Here is a 21,285-nt window from a genome sequence, read left to right on the forward strand (position 1 = left end):
CTGATTGATCTGTGTGTTGTGTGTGATTAATTTGGTTGCATTTTTACGATCGTTCGCTTGCCGCTTTTGGTCGTAACGGGGAGGGGGTTTGATTTCGATTTCATTCCTTTTCGGTGCTTGCAAACACTCACTCCCACACCGTAGCTTTATGGCACATTGTGGATTTTGATTGTTTTTTTTTTGTTTCGTTTTCGGTGCGAATTCCATCACATTGGTTTGGTGATCTATCTTTACTTGTTGTTGGTGTGCCATTAAGTACGATCGGTTTGTTTACATGCGAGCGTAATTTGATGCCAATTTTTATCTATTTTCGAATCAGGGTTTTTTTATCGTTGCTGTTGTTTGAATAAAAATCATCATCACAAACACATCAGGATCATTGGCCGCACCTCTTCTTTTAGTTGGAAATTGTTTTTAGATTCCGCAAACATACGATACAATTCATTATTAATATTTATTTATTTTAAACAGTTCCTTACTAGCTTACTAAACGATAAGGATGTACTAAAAGTCGAACATAAAGCTTACCACAAAAGGATAAATAATAAATCGAAACAAAAAAAAAAACACAAAGAAAACAAGGACACACACAGCAGACACACACATTTTATATAGAAAAAAAAGACACACACACACGCATGATCGAGATAACAGAAACTTAAACAAGAGCAAGATGAGCGAGTAGTAGAGACAAGACAAAAATAAAACGAACGAATAATTGTTGTTTAAAACGATTAAGGAAAAACTTAAAACCAAAAACTGATGTCACAAAACGGAATGGATGAGACGACGAACCCCATACAGGGGTTCTCAACCACTACAACGACAAACCCGGTACGGTACGTAATGAGAAATGAGTTACAAATGCTGCCTCTCACTAATGATGCTATGTATTGCTGATTTTCGGGGCCTTCGGTGGTATTGCTGGTCGGTTTTTTTTTTTGCACAGTATTTTTTTCCCTTTGCTGTATGCATAATTTGGATGAAATTTTGAACGCTTTGTCACACTTGTACGGTGATCGCTGTGATATCGCGCGTGCCGATTTTTTTGTTGTGCCCGCTCGAAAAGAATGTTGTTTTGCGCCCTTCGCACATGTGTACATGAGCCAATTGGTTTTTAGATGTCTGTAAATGCCAATCGAACAGTCCTGGCGGTGGCGGGATGGATGGGTAGGTGGTGGGTGGGGATGTATTTGCTTTGTTTTTTTTTTGTTGTATGGATGCTTTCACAGTATTTTTTTAATTATTTTTCGCTTTTGCTTTGCTAGCACATACTGAAGACCTCAAAGTCTTACATGAAACACACACGCACGCATTAGAAAACATTGGACAAAGAGAAGTAGCTTAATTGTAGCAAAAAAAAAACACATTAACGTGATAGGAAGAAACGAACGGTTTAAACAAAGAACTAAATTAAGCCAAATAAAAAGGTAATATAGCACCGAATCAAGGACGGAACAAAATTGTAAAAGAGATATACAAGAGAAGGAAATAATTCATTCTAGTAATTGTTTGTAAACATTTTTGCCTTATTTGTGGTGTCCTTCGATTTGATTAGATTCGAGATTTCTTTTATAATTTTATGTTTTTGGTGGATTGTTTTTCCAATATTTCTTACTTGCAACACTCTTAATCTAGCAGCTTAACTTAACTTTTGTTGGTTTTTGTTTTGTTTTCACACTACTTTCACTAATCTGTTTAGAGGGAAATTTGCAAAATTTTGATTCACGTCCGCCCAATCGTTAGTCATTTTAGTACATACGGCTTCGCGCGTGTTAGTGTCACTAAGGGTTTTTAGTACAACGAATCGAATTTTGTTTGGCACTTTTCGTTTCCCTACACTTCCCTACCCCCTGCGGAGAAAAGCCGCCTGTACACGTGTCGTTAGCTTCCTGAATCATTGTGGCTCGTCAGCTTGGCCAGCGGAGTCATTTTGTGTGAGTGCGTGTGTGCGTGTGTGATGCCTATGGCGGGTATGTGCCACAGTGCTGCACCTCGACTGTTATAAGCAATTATTCGTATGAAGGAAAAATAAAACTTTTTTTGGCATTTGGCATCTTACGAAGTGAAACATAACAAGTGTGAGAGAAAAACAAAACATAAGTGTGCAGGATTTAACTGGGTTTTAGGTTTTGGGTAAAATTTAGTATGCAGGTTAGTAAATTTAATTTGTGCAGGATGGCAAAAAAAAAAAAACCACGGGCAAAATATATTGCGAGGGCTAGAGTTTAGGTCTGTGCGATGAGGCGCAATATAGTTTCGTGTATCGTTTGAGGAAATTGAAGTTTGTGCATTGTGTTATTTTTTGTTTGTTTTGTAAATATTCGTATATTACTCTATGTTAAACCAATTGAAACCAATCAAGAGAATGGGAGAGGGAGAGAGAGAGAGAGCAGAGTTTAGCGTGTATATTACAAAGTGAAAATAATAATTAAAAATGAAATGAAAACATAAAGAAAAATCACACACACACACGAACGAAATGATAAGCAGGCATACGCACAAAGAAAATAAAAGAGAGAAAAAAACAAAATGGTTCCAAATGGGAAGAAACCAGATCAAAAGTATCAGAAAACAGAAAACAAATATAGGAAACTGATATACCAACAATACTGTCCAATAAAAAACAAAAAAAAGTAAAACAAAACCCAGAAAACTAAAGGAATGTTTAAGTTAAGTAAATATTAATAATTACTATGCTGAACAATCAGAAATCATTATTAAACACTGAACACGGTTCGATATTAATGGTACGGTTACGGTCGTATTATTGTTTTTGGTCGCTGTTATGGTTACATCGGACGCGCGAGACGAAGCATTAGAGCAGTGAGTTGTTGTTTCACTGTGTGTAAATTCGTTCTGGTATAGTTGGGATAAGTGAAAATTGTTTCATTTCCAAAAAAAAAAAACAACTGATGGTAGCATAAGAGAGGTAATTAAACTATCAAACAAATCACATACTGCAGTATGTATGTGTCGGCTAACAATGGTATCTACTCTAAAACAAATCAATGGACTGTAGTAGAAAATTTTCTATACGCTGACATGTTCAGCAGAGCTTGTAACTATCGCGATCGCTCGTGGCACAATGTAGAGGTTGTTAATTAAATTTATTTCTATTCACAAACAAACATGCAAATACCATCCACGGTGTCACCGTGCGAATTGCTTGGCATTGTCAAGCTGTAACAATAATGGACGGTATGCATGGAAATATTCACCATTCATTCATTTGTGCGTCCCACACACACTAGCGCTGATGGAGGCGCACGGTACTTTACGTGGAAGATGTTGTTTTCCATCAAACCGGTGCGCGGTCGGGAATTTATTGTCCTTTTTGCCCCGAATGCAACTGCTAATCACCGTTGAGGGGAAAAAATAGATTCCATTTCTATCCTTCTGCGCGCTCGCTTCTATTACACCTTACCATTAGGGTGTAATTAAACGGCTTCGACTGACACAATGCCAACATTTTTATGCCACTCCGTTACGTCGATAACAAACAGCGAGTCGATAAAAGCATAAAAATATGTTGCAAAACATCATAAATCTCCGTTGTTGCAAGCCAGGAAAGTGGAAAGAACCGTCCCCGGGTTGTTCGGATTCAGATTTATTCATTTGCAATCAGGCGTAGAAGGGGGCTTTGGTTGGGCACGGAACGAAAAAAAAAAAAACAAACAGGCTCAACCGTACAACCATGCCCGTTGTTTTAATTAGAAAATCGATTAAATTTTTTCCCTCTTGTTCCCTTACTCTCCCTTTTTTCTTCATCCCCCCCCCCCCCCTCCTCCCTTATAATATTCTATTGTTTCTGTTGATCTATTCCTCGCATCCAGGGGATGGTAGAAGAGAAGACAAAAAAAAGGACAAAAACACTGGATTAGAAAGGACACCGGCGGTGCTTCCATCACATGGCAATGGTTTTCTATTCGCAGCAAAAATGAGCACACAAATTTAGTGGCCACCGGTATACCGGTATGATTATTACCCGATCGGTTATTGTAATTGTATTGCTATCGTGTCCCCTTTTCCAGCAAACCGGCACACACACACACACACGCGTGCACAAGCTGGTGGCAACTGTCCCCATTTGAGCCTTAAATAATGGACGGTGGTTTGACTAAAATTTTATATCCACCCAACCAAATACACGGGTGTGCGAGAGAAAGAAGGCAAAGGAACCAACGATACCAACCATGGGTAACACATTACACGCTTTATGAGCAGTGGCCGGGGTGAACGGGGTCGGTCCCACACAGGGTTGAGGGTTTGCGGTGGGCTTGAGTGAATTGGCTTAATGAAAGCGATTGATTGAATTTTTAAATTGTAAGGATAGCACCGTTTTCCATACCGGGTTATATTGATATAGATTTAGATCGCTTATGTCGTTTTGTGATAATTATTGGACTGGAAAAGTTGCATCTTTCGGGTTTTTTTGTTGTTGCCGGGTGGCAGCAAACTTCTTTGGCGATTCAATTCAGCCTTCTCCCGAGCAATACGGAAGTGGAGCGAACTTGGTTTGATAATTTCGATTAGCCTAAAACGAGTTCCCGGTGCTTGGATGAATGGCAGACGTATTGTTTCTCGTCCGGTATAGATAAGGTCGTATAAGGAGATAACTGGAGCTGGTGTGGAGTCATAACGCCCCCCTCCAAAGTTAGAATAATCACAAGCTATTCCTATGCTTGGTACGCTAGAATAAGACTATTGAATCGGTGGAAAATAGTTGGAACAAACAAAAACCCATTCATCCAGCCGTTCTCCAGCAGTGGAGTTACCCGGTTTCGAGTTCGCCGGCGTGGTCCCTTACCACCGCACGATCTGGAGCTCGTTTTGCCAAATGATGCTGTTGCCGGGAAAATCCGTTTGCCAGTTTCCATATCACCCAACTGACCTTCCCTTCTACTCCAAAAACCCCATCTGGAGCATTAACGTCAATGGTGTCACTGTCGCAGATAGAGGCACACGTAGTAGTGACTTGGCTAGTGGTAGATAGAGCAGAAAGAACTACCCACCTCGAAAAACACAACCCTTCCACCCCCCCCCCCCCCCCCACCAAGTACCGTGGACGTTAAAAATATTCCCTTTCGTCGAGAAGTATCAGACACCTTCTCTATCCCTCCCCCCTCCAACAGCCACATCCGGTTGTACGGGGCCCTTCCTTCCCGGAAAAAAGGGATTGCGGAGGGATTTTATAATCACATTCAATGGATAATTATGCCTTAACTATCATTAAAATATTCCATTTTGGAGGATTATAATTATCATCATTTCGACATTAAGAATTTCTGCGCCGTGCCTGTTGTGTGTGTGTGTGTGTATGCCCTTCAATGGAGACAACCCCCGAAAAAGGGCACGAGAAGGCATCATGTTTGAAGGGGAGGTGGGTTTTTTGGTGAGAGTAATGTGTGAGCACCGGTACCAGGGCATGTGTAGGGATTGAGTTTGCATTAGAGACCGAAATCTCGGGAAAGTAGTTTCCCTTACCGTTGTACAAAGGGCGGCAAGGGGAACGGGTGTGAAGGTGATGAAGGGGGGGGGGGGGGGGTGAGTTAAATGAAGGTCCTTAGCGTAAACAGCAAAGTTGGCTGGCTGTCATTCATTGGAGGCAGTTTTTGAAGGCAGCGTGATGGCTGCTGTTAGAGACCTACCCCCTCCCCATCCCACCCTTGAAAATGCCGGGAAAATTTGCTTTCCATAGGTGAATTTTGTCTCGGTGTTTTCTATCGCTTTCTTTCTCTCTCTCTGCTAGCTATTGTTCATCACACCGCTGTCTGCTGTGAGTTTTTCCACCACGGTGTCAACTTTTGTGGGGTTGTAGTAATAAATTTTAATTCCTTCTATCAAACCGGGGGTCTCGAGATTTTGTACGTGGCGTGGACACTTTTGAACACCCCTCCCCTCCTCTTCCCCGAGGGTGCTCACTATCGTACCGAGGAAAATGAAGAAAAACGATGCGAGGAGTGTTGTTGGCGTGGAACAAGGGACTAATGACAAATTTATGCACAAGACGGTTAAATGATCTTTTGCATTGGTCCGAATCCGACAAGTTCGCCATTGCTTGCGGAGAAACGTAAGATGAAAATAGCTTAACACTGTGGGTTTAAAACAGAGCAGGCAGAGCATTTGCAGCATGGTCGGTTGTAAGTAAACACACGAGTGTGTGTGTTACACAATTCCAGTTCTACTATCATGTTTATTTATCTAACGTAAATAAAACATGTAAAAACTAGTTCTCCCCAAATGAATGTCCTGCCGGTAGTGGTTCCTTCCGAAAAATCCTTCCGAAAAACAAAAACGGGAGGCAACCCAGCAAGCAGTGGGGAGTTATAATTTTCGTAATTGAAAATGCTTGCTTCGACCAACACCGTTGCTGTGTCAAGATGTATTGCATGTTTGGTATCAGTTTTGCGCGCCATTGCTAGTTGCCTTTTCCACCACCGATTCTTGATGTTTGACGAGTTCTTTTTTTCTCTCTCTCTCTCTCTATAGGGGTCTTTCAACAAAATCAAGTAGATACGGAAAAGGGAAATGAATAAATGAAGAAACGCAAGAGCCATGTACTGCGAGCAGACACAACCGTTAGAGCTCATGTAGGAGTAAGCAAAAAAAATGGAGAAGAAAACTCTCGAAAAACGAGTTCTTTAAACGACTTTGTGGCTCATGTTGGTTTTGTTGTTTGGGGGGAGTGTTCAAATATGCCACCAGGAGGCGAAAAAAAAACCTGTTGTCTCGAATCGTTTTGTTTTGCTGTTATTCTGAGTGGGTCCGCCACTGTTCGTTCACCCTATGTTTCCCCCTTATGTTGTGTATTATCTACCAAAGATTGAAGTGCAAGTGTTTGGCTGCTTTCGCCCCGAAAAATAAAAAGCGACCTCCTTGTTCCTCAGTTATCAATTAGTCAGTCCGGAATATGGTCCAAACAACTGGTTATGGGCTGGTGATTTTCCGTATGCCCATTTTTTTTTGCGTGTGGCTACTACCGACCCCTTGATATCTTTGCCATATCCGAGGATATCACGATATCGTGATTTCTGTCAATTTCACCAACATCCGAAATCGTACGCAATCCTGTCAGCGGGTATTAGTTTTTGGGGTTTTTTTTTCTTCTTCAGGTTTGAGTGTTGATTTTTTATTAACATTATTTTCTAGCGTTAAGTGGCCCAAAGCAAGGGAGTACAGCTTAGTGTATTGTTGGAGCAGTGTTGAGATAGCTCGTCCACAGACTTCTAATGGGTTCCCCATTTTTTCGGGTTGGAAAAATCGGAGCACAAGAAAAAGGAGGAAAAAAGGCATCAGGATGCTTCCAAACGAGCCGCTGACACGAGCATTCACAATGTCCGAGGGCTTCAAGATATCGTGCCCGGTTGTCATCATAATTATCAGCAGCGTAAAGTATAGAAATTTGTCCTACAACGTGTAGGTTTCGCCTTTTTTGTAGCTATCCTTCGAAAATTCCCTCAAATGCATTGTACAGCAAACGCATGCATTTTTAACACAACGGTTAATGTTGGGTAAAACCATCAAGCCTTCCATTTTGGGAATTTTCTTCCCCGGAAATACTATTAATTAGGTATCAAAATTGAATTTCCTTGTCTTTCGCGGTTCGTGTGTCATATTTCCCAAGACAAAACGCTTGAAAAGAAGAAGTAATTTTTCACATTTTTTATCTTCATCTCACCAACAGATAAAAGATGCTGAATTTCGGACAGTGCACGGGGTTTGTCATTTGTTTTGGGCGCGCATAACAGCATTTCGCCATTCACCGGATGTTTTAAACGATGCAAGTCCCTTTTTCACATAAAAATACAATCCCTCAGTCAAGGAGAATTGACCCTCGCTGTGGAAACAATTGATTTTCGATTCCGCTTTTATTTTTAAACAACCGTTCCGGGCCAAACAATTGGTATTTTTTTTTTTTAATCGGGTTTCTTTATGTTCTTTATACTTGCTCCATTCATTCAATAAGACGAACTAGGTCGTCCGTTTTAATGAGGAAGTTTTGCTTCCCATCGATAAGTGGACATAAACATGCCGCCGTGGCCGGTTGCTGTGGGAGCATCGTTTCCAAAGGGGGAGGTTTTCCAAGGAGCGAGAGTGAGCGGAAGGGGAAAAAGGGTACAACAATCAACGTCTAACCTCGTTTAATTATTCACCACCACATTTAGGGGTAAGGAAAAATTGTACGTCAAAAATCGAAATGAGTAACGAGCATTGCCGGAACGCCGGTGTGGCGGTTCTAACTAACGATCCGGAGGCCGGAAAATTAAAAACCGAGACCCAAGAAAAACCCAACCACTCGGGGGAAGGGGGGGGGGGTGTACCGGGGCTGCAAAGGCTTGTAAGGCTTTTGGGGGTGAGCCGCGTAAGGAAAGCCCGTAAGAAGCAAGTGTAAGTGTTCTCCATTTGCTTCCGTTCCCATGGGGCCTTTGTGCATTTGCGAGCATTGTAAATGGCGCGGGCTGAAGAAAAAAAACCTGTCGGGCCCAATAATTTTCTGAATCCTGTTATCGAAAACGATAATATAACGATCGAGCCATAAATAAGGGACACATTTATTTATTACGATTTTTTGTTTCAATCCGATCGCTTATATTGGGAATTATGGGCATCAAAGGGTCTTCGCAAAGGGTCATTAAGTATCTGGGGTGGGTGAGCTGATTTGAACGGTGTGTGGGTGTGTGTTCCGTTAATTGAAAATGAATGTTTTTGTGTGTGTGTGTGTGCAAATCTGGCACAGACGCTCGATACCCACGGCAGTAATCAAAATTGCATAGTCTAAATCCTCGCTAGTGTACCATTCCTAATTCGCGCAGTACACCGAGACCTTGGTGCGGCGATAATAGGCGTACTTGTAGAGGTGTGATGCTGGGGGCAGGATCAGGACCAGATGCTGCATTTCAACCTCACCAGAACCTTTAACCAACCCCACAAGCAGTCCTCCATGCGGGAGGTGAAGAAAAGAAGCCATCGACGATGATGTACGATACGAGCGTGCAGGTGGAGCAAGTGAGAAAGGAGCCCGGTCGCGTTTGAATAGCGATGCTGATGATTTATGCTGCAACCGATGCGCATCGTCGGCTAGTTTTCGGCACCTCACCAACCAAACGGGGCGGGTGTGGCCGGCGGGCAGATGTTGCAAGAGAGGCGGTCGAGTTCGTTCGGTTAGTCCGGAAATTAACCACGCACGTCTGCAATCAGCCAACGACGATGACGACGTTGGTGACCACGACGACAACCACCATCAGGACCGGGGCCCTGTACACGGGATAATGTCGTTTGGTCTCCCTGACAGTACCCCCTCTTCACCTCTCACCCCACATTCTGCTTCCCAAGGAGGGGAGAGCGAGGGGGGACTGTTGCAGATTCCACCAAAAACTCGACGAAGCTCTACACACGCCATGGATCGCAAAACCGAGTGCAGCAGTGTGTATGATTCTGCATAAATTAATTAGAAAACTTCCCCGTATATTTTCCTTTCCCCCCTCTACCCGGCGCGGCGGCGGCATGGCATGTACACAGCAAAGGCAAAAAGGGCTTCCTCGCCGACGAGTTCCGTCGCGCCAAATACGCCAGAAACCATCGCAAAGACCCGCACGCTAGACGCATCCCGCCACGATAGATTCGTTCATTTGGCCGGAAACACATGCTCATCGTTTTGGTGCGCGCGGTCCCCGGCTGCACCGTGGGTTTTCTTCGCCTTTCGGCAACGGAAAAACAACGGTCAAATGGATGCTTGCATTGCGTACCGTACGTAGCGAAGCGGTCAGGATTAGGCTGAATATGAATAAATTTCATCAGCATATGCACAGCGCACACCCTGCCTAGTTGGGTAATGCACTGTTCCGAAAATGATGCCGTGTAGGTACGGTTTGGCCGTGCCGAGAACGCTATCGGACGCTGGCGCATATCTGTCTGTCTGTTCGTGTATCTGGCCTAGAGCCCGTTGTCGGTGTGGCTGGACCGCTGAGAACCGCACGAGCAGCAATCAACCTTCGCGCGGCGAATTTCGCAGGGCGTGTGCCGAAGATGTGTCCGGCACCAGAACGCAATCATTAATGGCTAACAAAACAACCGTCCAGTAATAACAATAATGGCGACAACAATAGCAAGCAATTAAAAAAAACACGCGCACATCCACGTAGTCGCCGTCGGTGACGGTACGATCGCGTACTGCGCTTTGCATACCATTCAGGCGCACAATGCGCTTCGCTCTTCCTCGCAAGCTTTTCCCGGCGGGAGCCTTTATGCATACCGCATTTTCCATCCTTTCGAAGGTTGGGGTACATGTTAGGGTGGGGGTGGTGGGGGGGGGGGGGCGGTAGTGCTGGCAGAGAGCAACAAAAACTAAATAAATAAAACGCCTGAACGAATAGAGGTGAGTGACAAGTGATGGATGAAAACGAACCTCGGTACCCGGAGGAAGGTAGGGAGCGTTTTGCGGAAGAATCATCAATCATCACCAAACCTCGTTGAGAGCACACTCCTCTCGCGCTGTGGACGACACAAAACGCACATATGCGCCCAGGTGCAGTTGCATCGGTGCGAAAGGAAATGGAAAATATGGAATGGCGTACGGTGGACGATTTGAGGTTTCTTTTTCGGCACTCAAACTCTTCACCGTGAAACAACGCTGGACAAGCAGTTACAGCTGGATAGTGGTTGGAAAAACAGGGGTAGAATAGACACGGGCGGTGGAACAAACCATAAATTCCATACCGCCCGTGGCCCGTGCCGTATGTCGACGTACACGGACATCTAGTTCCATGCGCTCGATGCAGCGCATAAGCCTGTCGGCTAATGACGTTTTGCATTCGGATGCGGTTTTGCATACTGTCTCGCTGTTGCGCTCGCGGTGTTATGAGTGTGTGTGTGTTTTTTTTCAATGCCCGTGAAATCTTCCTTTGCGAGTTGAAAAATATAAATTTCCATTGCCAGCACCGGGCAACAAACGTTTGTTTGCATGCTAATGGAACATCGCAATCGAACTCTGCGCGCGCGTGTCCACAGTTTACAATGTCCGCTTACTGTAGTGAGTTAATTTTGATATCACTCTGGTGCGGTATCAGCGGTTTCCAGTGCGACGCAACGCATCACAGTCACATTTTATGACTAATGATCTCGGTTCGGTCGCCGCAACGCCGGATCTAACATTCGATGATTTTACATTTCGCGTTACACTACCAGGTTCCGGGTCGACAAGAGTCGGAAGAGTGGCCGTGTAGATAGATGTAGATTTGGACGTAATTTCCAATTTTAAAACCCCTGTTTGCATTGCCCGTGCATTTCGCGTAACGGTCGAGTCGAGTCGAATGACATTATTCGCACAGTTCGGGCACGACGATCAGTCCGTCAGTCTGCGAGCTGCGAAACCTGATATGGCCCCCCCCCCCCCTTCGGTTTGGCACTCCATTTGTTGTTCAATTAGCAATAATGACATTAATTTACCCGCCAGGCTCACATACGCTCATTAGACGTTCCACGGGTGATGCGAGCGCTACCGTGCAGGTTGGCGATCGAGGTATATCTGACGTTAGCTGAACCTCGTGCGAGAGCTAATGAAGGATACATAAAATGTTTCATAGTAGCAGAAAATCAAATCGAAAATCACAATACCTTCACCGAAACCAGGATTTCCTGTACCGCAATGAGGATTACGAGCTGGCATGTGTGTGCGTGTGTGCGTGTTTATGCCTGAAGAGTTGGAACGGAGTGAAGTCGATACCAAACTTTTCCAATTATCATTTAGACGAAACAAACATCCAAGGTGGGAAGGGCACGGGGGGAAGAATGCGCATTCCGTGGGGAGGGGGTGGGGGTAGCGAGGGGTGAGAAATTCGTTAGAAAACAATCTCACTACAACGCTATCACTTACGTTATCGATCGGAACAGAAGGTATATTGCATAAGTACACGACAGATATGCGAAGAAGATGTATTCTTCACAACCCCTGCTGATCGATGTGTATTTCAATTCACGCCAACGATACTCACCGCGTCTAATGCTAATTGACAAACCGTTTTTTTTTGTTTCACTTGCTGTAGTTAGAGGGCCTTGGAATGAAGTGTCTATTTTGCATACTAATTTGAATGTTAAATAGTGATTCGAAGACAGTCGTTCTCACAATTGAAGTTGTATCTGTACATTATTTTGAATAGGACTTTGCAATTGCTCAGCACATCTTCATGTCCTTCGTGAAGACTCATTAGCTCTTCAAGAATTATGGGGACAAAATGCTCTATAGCACTGCTCGTCACGTAGAACCGCCTTATAAGCGGCCGGTAATAGGAAAACTGCGTGTGGAGGGCTCATTTTTTTCAAGAAATCTCACACTGTAACCCAACCCGTCCGACATACAAGCAGGGGTTTTGGGCGAACCATGAAGAACCGTTTTTTTTTCCCTCCGGACCGGTAATGATGACTTTTTTCTAATTATTCAAACTACATGGCCGTGGTTTGAATGTTTGAGGCGGCCAATGAGGCAATAGTTTTCCCTCCTTAAACCTAAAGCACCTCGGCAACGAAAGTCGCTAGTGTGTGTGCGAGTGTGTGTTTGTGAGGGAGAAAGAAAGACAATAGAAAGGGCCACAAAAAATCTCCAAAAAAATAGCGCATAAATTATTAGCCCCGGGCGTGGAAAAATGTTTGAACGAGGGTGCATTATTTCCGTAAGGGCAAAGCGTGTGTTCCCGGTCGTCTTGATCTGTTTGGATAGTGCGCGGGTTGTATTGTTTGCTCTGTTCGTTACAAACGCTTCTTGCCACTGCTTTCGCTAATGCTTTTATTGTAACAATTTGGGGGTTTTTTTCTTCCATTTCGAATGCAAAGCATTGCGCCAGAGAGCAGTAGCAGTAGTTGTTGTAGTCCAAAAAAGCCGAAAAAATAAAATGTTTCGAAACGGGCCAAAACAAAAACAAAACACCAAACATTATTCAGTGGCTAATGGAATAAAACAATGTAGCTAGCGAGGGGGAGGGGGGGGGGGGGGGAAATTATCCTCCCTACCCCGTCCGTGCATCGGTGTGTGGAGTCGCACAGCACCGACTGGGGGTTCTTTTCGTCATTAGTCAATTTCTTAAAAGCTCGCGTCAAATCAGCGCTACTTCTTCTGCCTTCTACGACGACCCAGTGCGAAAGGACAATTTCACCCCCCCTCCCCCACACCCTCTAAAACCCCCCCCCCATCCAAGGGTGGCTTCTTATCGAGCAAATCACGGCCCGGGGAACCGGATGGTTATGTTATGTCGGTCGGGTGTGGCCCTGTTACGCTACATTACTGTGCTGGTACTGTGGGACCCGATCGGGGGCCCCGTTTGCGGTCCGCTGGGACAATGGCACGGAAAGGAGTCAACGGCCAGGGTCAAATACAGGAGCACGTGAACACAATCAAGTAATTGATTTTCCAATCGCGATACATTCTCGTTCACGCTCATCAAGACGACAAGGGCCTGTTTTCCTGCTGGATAGAGGGTTTGCTGTTTTTGCTTATCGCTCTAACCTTATAAGCCGTCCGGTATCGAGCTTTCTTTCCTGGATATATTTTTGGATTATAGGAAAAAATTGAACATACAGCAATAGTAAACATTGAAGATTGATAGCAATGCATTAGATTATCAACTTGCATAAGGCCAAATATTTATGGCTGAGTTCGATTGGGAATGGATTAATTAATTTCGGGGTTTACTCCCTAAATATTTATGTTCCTAAAGGCTTGAGCTTCTATTTTGAGCAAATTCCGCAAAATTCTCTCATTGCCGCAATAAAAAATCTCCTTCTCCATCATAAACGCTCGGTGAAAATTCTGATCCTGATCCGGAACCAAAAACAAAAAAACCACAAGAACATTGGGAAAGGGGGGAAAGACTTAGCCCCTGGGTTAAAGAAGGATACACATCGGATCATCCGTACCAATTTCGAGACGGTGGACGATCGCGAACACGGGAACCGAGGAACCGTTTGCAAAGGCGCAACGGGCGCAAAATTTAATAAAACTAAATCCATTCCTAACCATCCGTCCATCTGTCTGTCTTCAAAATTGGCCACTTGGCCGCCACGGCTACCAACTGATCCAGTATAGTGCTTACTTGATTATTCGTTCGGAAAGTTTTCCCTCTTTCGCAAAGCGCCTTCTCGGCCTTCTCGGCACTGTACCGAACCCGATTGTGTGCCCTTCCTGCTTCGCTGCGGGATGCAAAATTAGACTAAGCTAGTTCCGGGAGTTTTGAGAGCCCAAAATGCGTTCGAAAATGGTTCTCCTCACGTTGGCTAGGCTAGTGCAGGATTGGTCGGGGAAGGGGGTGCCGTAAGTAAGGCGGTGGTTGAAGAAATTTTTAATAAAATTAAAACTATTGCTTCAATTCCGGGTATCATGCCGGGGTGGCGGTACAGCGTTATCGAGCCAGCGAGTCGCTTCTTCTTGCAGGCTGATTGTTAAACTTGCGGGCATTAGGCATTCATCCTGTGGCTGTTTGGGGCGAGGTGTAGCTGCTGTGTCCAAGAACGGTGTCCAAGTAAAAGGACAGTTCGGTTAGTTTTCTGCCGTATTAAAGCAATGACATAATGAAAATTGAGATCATCTCGAGTTTTCTGCCGGTTCTACCGGGGGAACGGGAAGAAGAACCCCATTCAATTCCCCGTATCAGACGAATGTGAAAAGAGCACACTCTCGCACACTATCAGCAGTGAAAATGGAGAGGGAGGAGGGTGCTCGAAGCAGGGTTGGGGTTTGCTTTTTCCTTTCCTCCAAAAGGCAAGACACGCCAGCGTAAGCCAGCGTAAGCGAAATGATCTTTATTCTGGCCGGTTCCACACTCGCACAGTATTGCGGGCATCGGCCCGAGATTGACCTCTTGTTGCCTTTTGGTACCCGAGGTCCTGGGCATGTTTAATAAATCCTTACACTTCTTGCAAACTATTGTTTAGCAGCCACAGCCCCACTGTAATCGCATCGGCATAAGCATCTTGTGCTGTGTGCGCTGGTCTTTGCTTTGCAATATATAGGCTTCAGTCATTACGGATATTAGTTTTGCTCGGGCACTTCTTTGCCGGGCGGGCTTCCTGGTGCGCCTCGTCCACCGGGGCTTTATTGCACTGTTTACAACGCTTGGTCGGCATGGCGAATGGCAAAACGCAAATGAAGTCCATCCAACCCTTCCCCTGCTTCACATCACATGACCTCTGCACTGGTACGATCGAAGACGTCTCGATATCGGATGTGGGGGATAGTTCAGCAGAAACACACAATATAGTAAAAGGCCATGATTTGCAATAACGCTGTATACGTCGAGGGTTTTTGGTGGCAGGGGCCACCTTCCCCCTTTCACCGGGAAAACCCTTCCTTCCTTGCTTATCGGAGCGGCTGCGCACCATGCGATAGTTTTATTAATATTGAAAAATATATTCAATTTTAAATATTGAATCGGCAAAGTTATTTATATCCATTCCAAGTGGAGTTGGAGCATGGGTAGCAGTTGTGAGCCGTGTACGTATGGCATCGGGTAATGTCTTGAATCAGGCCAAAATCCCCGTTCGGATACGTTGTAAGCTGCCCTTTTCAGCTTCCCGAACGCTGGTACAGGGCCTAGAAGGCTGTTCTCAGCAGCTCGAGATGCCTTGTTCTTTCCAAGTTATGCATGGAGTGATGTTTATTGAAGAGTGGAGTCGAGTCGTAAAGTGTAGCGGCGGCAGCGGCGAATGCTTTTGAATGATCGAACCCGGGTTGAAAGGGTGATTGCCAGACGGAGCGTAAAGTGTATATTAGCAGCGAAAGGAAAAGTCGGCCACACACACACGGCCCCCCCCCCCCCCCGAACCATGCACAAAATGGGCTCCCGATAAAAAGCCAAACGTGCCCATTACGCATCCGGACAAAAATCTCTTCCCTGATTGTGCACTAATATGTTTCTGGGCCGGAGAGACATTTCCGAAATTGGACAACTTCAAGAATGGTGGAACATTAGAAAAAGAGATGTCTTCAATTTGAAAATTGATCCAAACTAGCAAAACATTGTCCACAGGGAAGGCAGGATTTGTGTTAATGATGAGGGAGGGAAAAATAATAAAGACAACAAAGACAACGACATCACACTGTTTCGTTTTACTGAGCACAACGCTATATGTGTGTGTGTGTGTGTGGAACCATTTGGAGACACTTAAAAGAACACCCCCGCTAGTTCTCCCTTTACACCTTCTTTTCCTTCCTCCCACGATTTACCTCCACAGACGCAGTGGATGAAATTCATCGGGTACGATATGATTTAATTATTTACATTTGAATTAAAATCCTATTGCGTCCCCATTTTGCATCCTGCTGCCGGGCGGCCCCATCGTCAAGGGTTTGTTGGCCCTGTCGGTGCGACAACTACGCCTGAGTGGGTTGCGGTTAGTGTGGGGTTGGATTGTGCGTTGGGTTACGGTGGCCCATGTACGGTGGTGGTGTGTGGCGCGGGACGGGTAAAATTTCGTCGGAAGTATATCGAAAGGAACGTTTGAAGTTTCGCTAAGTGAATCATAATTTGAATAAATTTCGAATAATCCCACTGCCGTTTGTCGTTGACGTCCTCACCAAAAACCGGGGGACTATTGGGCAACGATTAAAACTTTTCGTCCTGGTTGAAGCGGTACCAAACCCGTGAACGGGAGGGGGTGCGGAAAATTGACGCGAGCTTTCTCTTTCATTGTTCGAATTGCTGTTGCCAGCAGCTAGCATGTGATTGAGCTTTGGTAGTACGTGGAAGGGATTTTTTTTATTGCGCGTAGATGTTTTGTTTTTCCTGATTTAAATTTTTTTGCTGCTGCTCACCCGCATACAAATGATCGCCCGAAAACGGCGATTGTGGCCGGCGGTTCATGTTGTACGCAGCATCGATCGAGATGTTTTAATTTTCCTCTTTCAGCATTTCTTTTGCCTTTAAACTCCGCTCGAGTCTGATCGTTGACGAAAGTGGTTGGAAGTGCCAACCAGCCGAACCCAGATTAGCAACAATACATATGCAAATTTGTTTTCTTTTTAACGCGCGCGCACACGGGTGAGCTTTACCACACTGCGAATGTATTGTTTATTTGTGTTTGTTTACCCCCAAGGGTTCGGTTAATTTGTGGAAAACAATGATGAGCCTGGTCGGTGGACGTGGAATAGAAAAATTAGTCAAATAGTAAACAAACTCGTTGCGTTCTGGCAACTATTGAGTGAGACCGTGGGCGAAACAACCAGAAGCAAAAGAAGCTGCCCAAAGCACTGTATTAAGACAGTACCGAAAATGGTTCTCACCTCCAAACGCAACGATGCAAACACGGGGAGGAATGGAGGAACGCCATCCAAGAATTCAAATATAAACCACTCGCTTCGGACCGGTTGCGATGCCGCGCTAAAAAGGTTTAACACCGAAGCTTGGCTGGCCCGATCGCATCACGAATCGCTTCAAATCGGAGTGATGGAAGCGAAAGAAAAAAAAAAAATATGTATACATACATAATTTACTCTGATTAAAATTTTTTCGTCCGTGGTCTAAAATTGCGTTTAGCCTTTTAGCGTAATTTACCGTCGAAAGGGCGAAAGGAAGATACCGCTGTACATGTTTTTTTTTCCCTCCCCAACGACGAGTCGGATCAGAGCATTCAAAAAGCATGAAGAAGGAATCGCCCCACCCCCACCAACTCTGAAACGTACCGAAAGTGTTTTCCGTCGGGTGTTTTTTGGTTCGGTCGCTCGCTTGCTTCAATTAAATTAATTTAGGTGAATTTATATACACAAACAACTAACGTAACAAAACGGCTACCTTCCCGCCCACGGCCTTACCCCGATTTGTTTTACACCCTCTACCGGCGAGTGCCCCTCCACCCCCCCTCCCCCAACTCGCTTCCCCCTATTATCATGCCGCGAACGAGCGGAAATAGATGGCGCACCCAGAAAAGCCCAGATAGCGCTTGTACCGCGAAAGGCAAACGGCAACGGCATCGGTGAACCTGACGAATGGTGATGGGGTTGGGGAGATGGTTGGTCAGGACAAAATTGAAGAAAGTGCTTTAGCCTGTCGAAGGATAGGCTGGAGCAGCCTGTTGTAGTCAAAGCAGGCTAGGGCTAGGTAGTAATGGCCGCATAAGCCACGAAGACGTAGCGTGAAGTTGTTGTTTTTCATGTTCCGAAGAGGGGGTATATTTTTGGGTGTGTTGTTATTTGCTTGCGTATGGATTGTTTCTTTTATTTCCTGTCCATATCTTCCTGCCCTCGCTGCTCTAATGATAGTACGGAAGTGGTCATTACGGTAAGGCGAGTGAAGACGTTGTTGCGGTACGAAGAAATGGACAAACTATCTGGTACAAGTGATGCAATAAGCCCTTGAATGGCGTGCTGTTATATAGTTTATGTATTGAAAAACAAGGCACAAAAATACCCTGGTAAATCATAAACTTCACCACATCGATATATCTTCCATATTGCAAACGGTCATGATTGGGGCCAATAAATAATGCGCTTAATAACTCTAAAGCATCTCTCGCCAGTCAACACATTCACACGTTAGCGCCCGCAAAGGGTGGCGATAAATTTTGTCCACCGAAAGGTCCGAAAAGCCCGCGAAAGCCCAGCCGTGCAACGACAAGTTCAAATATTGTGACAAGCGAAGATTAGTGACGGGTTTTACCGTGGTGGGGAGTGTTTAATTCAAGCAATCCTACCCCCCCTATCCTAGCAATCCTACAAATCGTATCCGAAATCAGACCCGCAAAAGGCACGGGAAGGGTTTGTGAGGATGCTTGGGGAAAGTAAATTCCCAGCTCTCACTCTCGACGGTACCGAAATGGGTGATGGCACAACGAAACAATCGCCACCACCCTGCGGAAACCATGTAGTCGAAGAAGAAGAATTGCTGCTAGAAAGAGAGAAAGGGCGAGAGCGACCAAAACCCGAACGCGAGCATGATCGTATCCAACTTGCTAGAACTTATGGTAATGGTGTGATTTAGGCATGAAGGAGAGAATTTATGGTGGCAAAAACAAAACCCCACAATACAAAAAAAAAAACGTATCGAACCAACTCGAACCATTACCCTTCTGCGTGTATTGCTACCAGCTCAATTTTCATCACATAATTGACGGCAAATATTTCATTTGCTTTCAGAGTTCGATTAAGAGCCATGCGGACTATGTGTGTCATAGTGGTTTGCTCGATGGCGAAGGAGGGAAGTTGCGCCTCAAAAGCGTTACCGATTAACGCCTGCTCGGACCGTTGATTGGATGGGTTGGAAAAGTTGAACCCACCCCACCAAAAACCCCAAGTGTCCGAGTGAAAGCAGCAGTGAAAGCGGATTAACATAATTCCGATATCTACATACATAAATAATAAATTAAACAAACACAGCGATGAAAACCAAAGGCGCACAACCCGGAAGGAAGGATTCCTCGAAGAATATCCCTGGGCAGGGCTGGCAAGTGTGTGGCCCTGGGTCAAGTCAATTGTTCGAATGATATAAACCAATTCGGAAAGGTTTGGTGATGGAAACCGTGCTAATGGAATACGATCGCAAGATCAATGTCACTTGGTTGTCGAAGCGGTGGACTTTCGGCCGGTACTGTTTGCCATTCGTGTCGATCTAATTCCCCTTCCCGGCGGTGCGAGTCCTTATGCCGAAGGACTTCAATGATTTAATACACTTCCGATGCATTAGTAAGATGGTAAGATGTTGTTGTTTTGTTTTCCGAGGGAGAGGTGGAAGGTTATTTCGGAACAATCCCCACAAAAACTCCTCTCCCCCACCTCCCCCTCAGCAGGGATGAAGTTCAAGGGAATGATTTATTTTTGCAAATGAGTAAAGGTTTGGTGGATTGCGTTCACATTTGTTTGCTAAGCACCACGATTACTATGCTTGGGCACAGTGAGAGGCCAAATAATTCCAATGGTAATTTATGTTGCTTACTGAGGAACTCACCACATCCACCCGCTGGATGAAGCAGAAGAAGAAGCAAAGCCCACCTTCGACACACTCGGAAGAATAAAAGTTCCCGTTTTAGTTGGGCGGTTTAATTTGGTTAAAGTCAATGCAATTACCTCAAAACGCCTCCCCCCCCACCCCTTCTCCCCCTCATACGCTGCTTGGATCGACTCCCTCTAGAGTAAGAGCGAATAAAATGGCGCGAGGTCCCAAAAATAACGAGACCAAACAATCAGAATAATGGGTACGACATGTAGCACCGTTTGGGCCTGTTGGGTTTTCGCTACCACGCACCACGTACACGCCGAAAAGTGTAGTTGGGTTACAAAAGAAATCAACCTTTCGTGATTAGTTTCATCAAGAAAGTACGACCGAAAAACGTAAATGCGTGTTGCGCTCCCTTATGACCGGTTGGAAGGGAAGGGATCGGAAAAGGAGCTGAGAGGGAGGAAGTCGTAACGAAGGCCACCGCGTCCACTGTTTGCTGTATCAACAGCTAACGAAAATAGAAAAAAAAAACGAAAACACCTTTGCGAAGTCTTCTGCCACGGTGAAGAAAAATCTATTGCCCAACGTGAAGGCAAAAAGGTGACGCGTCCATATGAGCCATTTGTGGCAAAAACGGAGCGGAGGGAGGGGATGTACTGCCCTCCCCCATGAAAGGGGGTAGCAATGATGGTGGTTCGAAGGAAGTTTTAGTCAAAGTACATTAATGTCCCCGTGGCGACGTCGGTACGCGGGGTGATCTTCCGTCTTTAGGGCCCAAGAAGGCACCCCGACCTGGAGGTGGGGGGGGGGGGGACCGTAAGTGAAACGCCATTTTCATTTATTTTATTAACCCCACCCAGACCCGCACGAAACCCGGAACTTGCCTTTTTTGCCTCCCACTCTCCCCCCTCTCCCCTCTCCCTTCTTCACCCTAAAAATCATGCCAAACTAAAAATCTCAGCCGTCAAATCAAACGATTTCGGACCAAGAGACGCCGAAAGCTCTGTGATGTCTCGTACGTGTGTGTGTGTGTGTGTTGGTGGAAAACTTACGCCAAGCCAAAAATTTGGGGAACCTCATGGTAAGTCAACCTGAAGGCGTAATAATAAAAATAATTAACCAAACTAAAACCCTTTGCCCAACCGCCCGCATCACCTTTTGGGCCACCGATTATTAGTCGTCGAGCCGTCGGGGGTTCCCAGCTCCAGCCAGACAGGACGTATGTTGGAAGGGGTTGAGTTGGGGGAGGGGAGGGGGCGGTAGGGTAGTTTCCGTTCATTTAAAACATTTGTGCCACACGCACAAATACATACGCACAGTAAAACAAAACAAAAAAAAAACCCCCGATGGGGAAAAACCTAAAGGACAC

At 45.2% G+C, this 21,285-nt stretch overlaps 1 protein-coding gene across 2 annotated transcripts in view; it reads right to left on the reverse strand.

Moving 5' to 3' along the window:
• Positions 1–21,285, reverse strand: part of LOC128714918 (broad-complex core protein isoforms 1/2/3/4/5-like) — a 60,463-nt gene that overhangs the window by 1,758 nt on the left and 37,420 nt on the right. The gene's annotated exons all lie outside the window — the stretch shown is intronic.

Source organism: Anopheles marshallii, chromosome 3 (genome assembly GCF_943734725.1).
Source record: "Anopheles marshallii chromosome 3, idAnoMarsDA_429_01, whole genome shotgun sequence".
Lineage (NCBI taxonomy): Eukaryota > Metazoa > Arthropoda > Insecta > Diptera > Culicidae > Anopheles > Anopheles marshallii.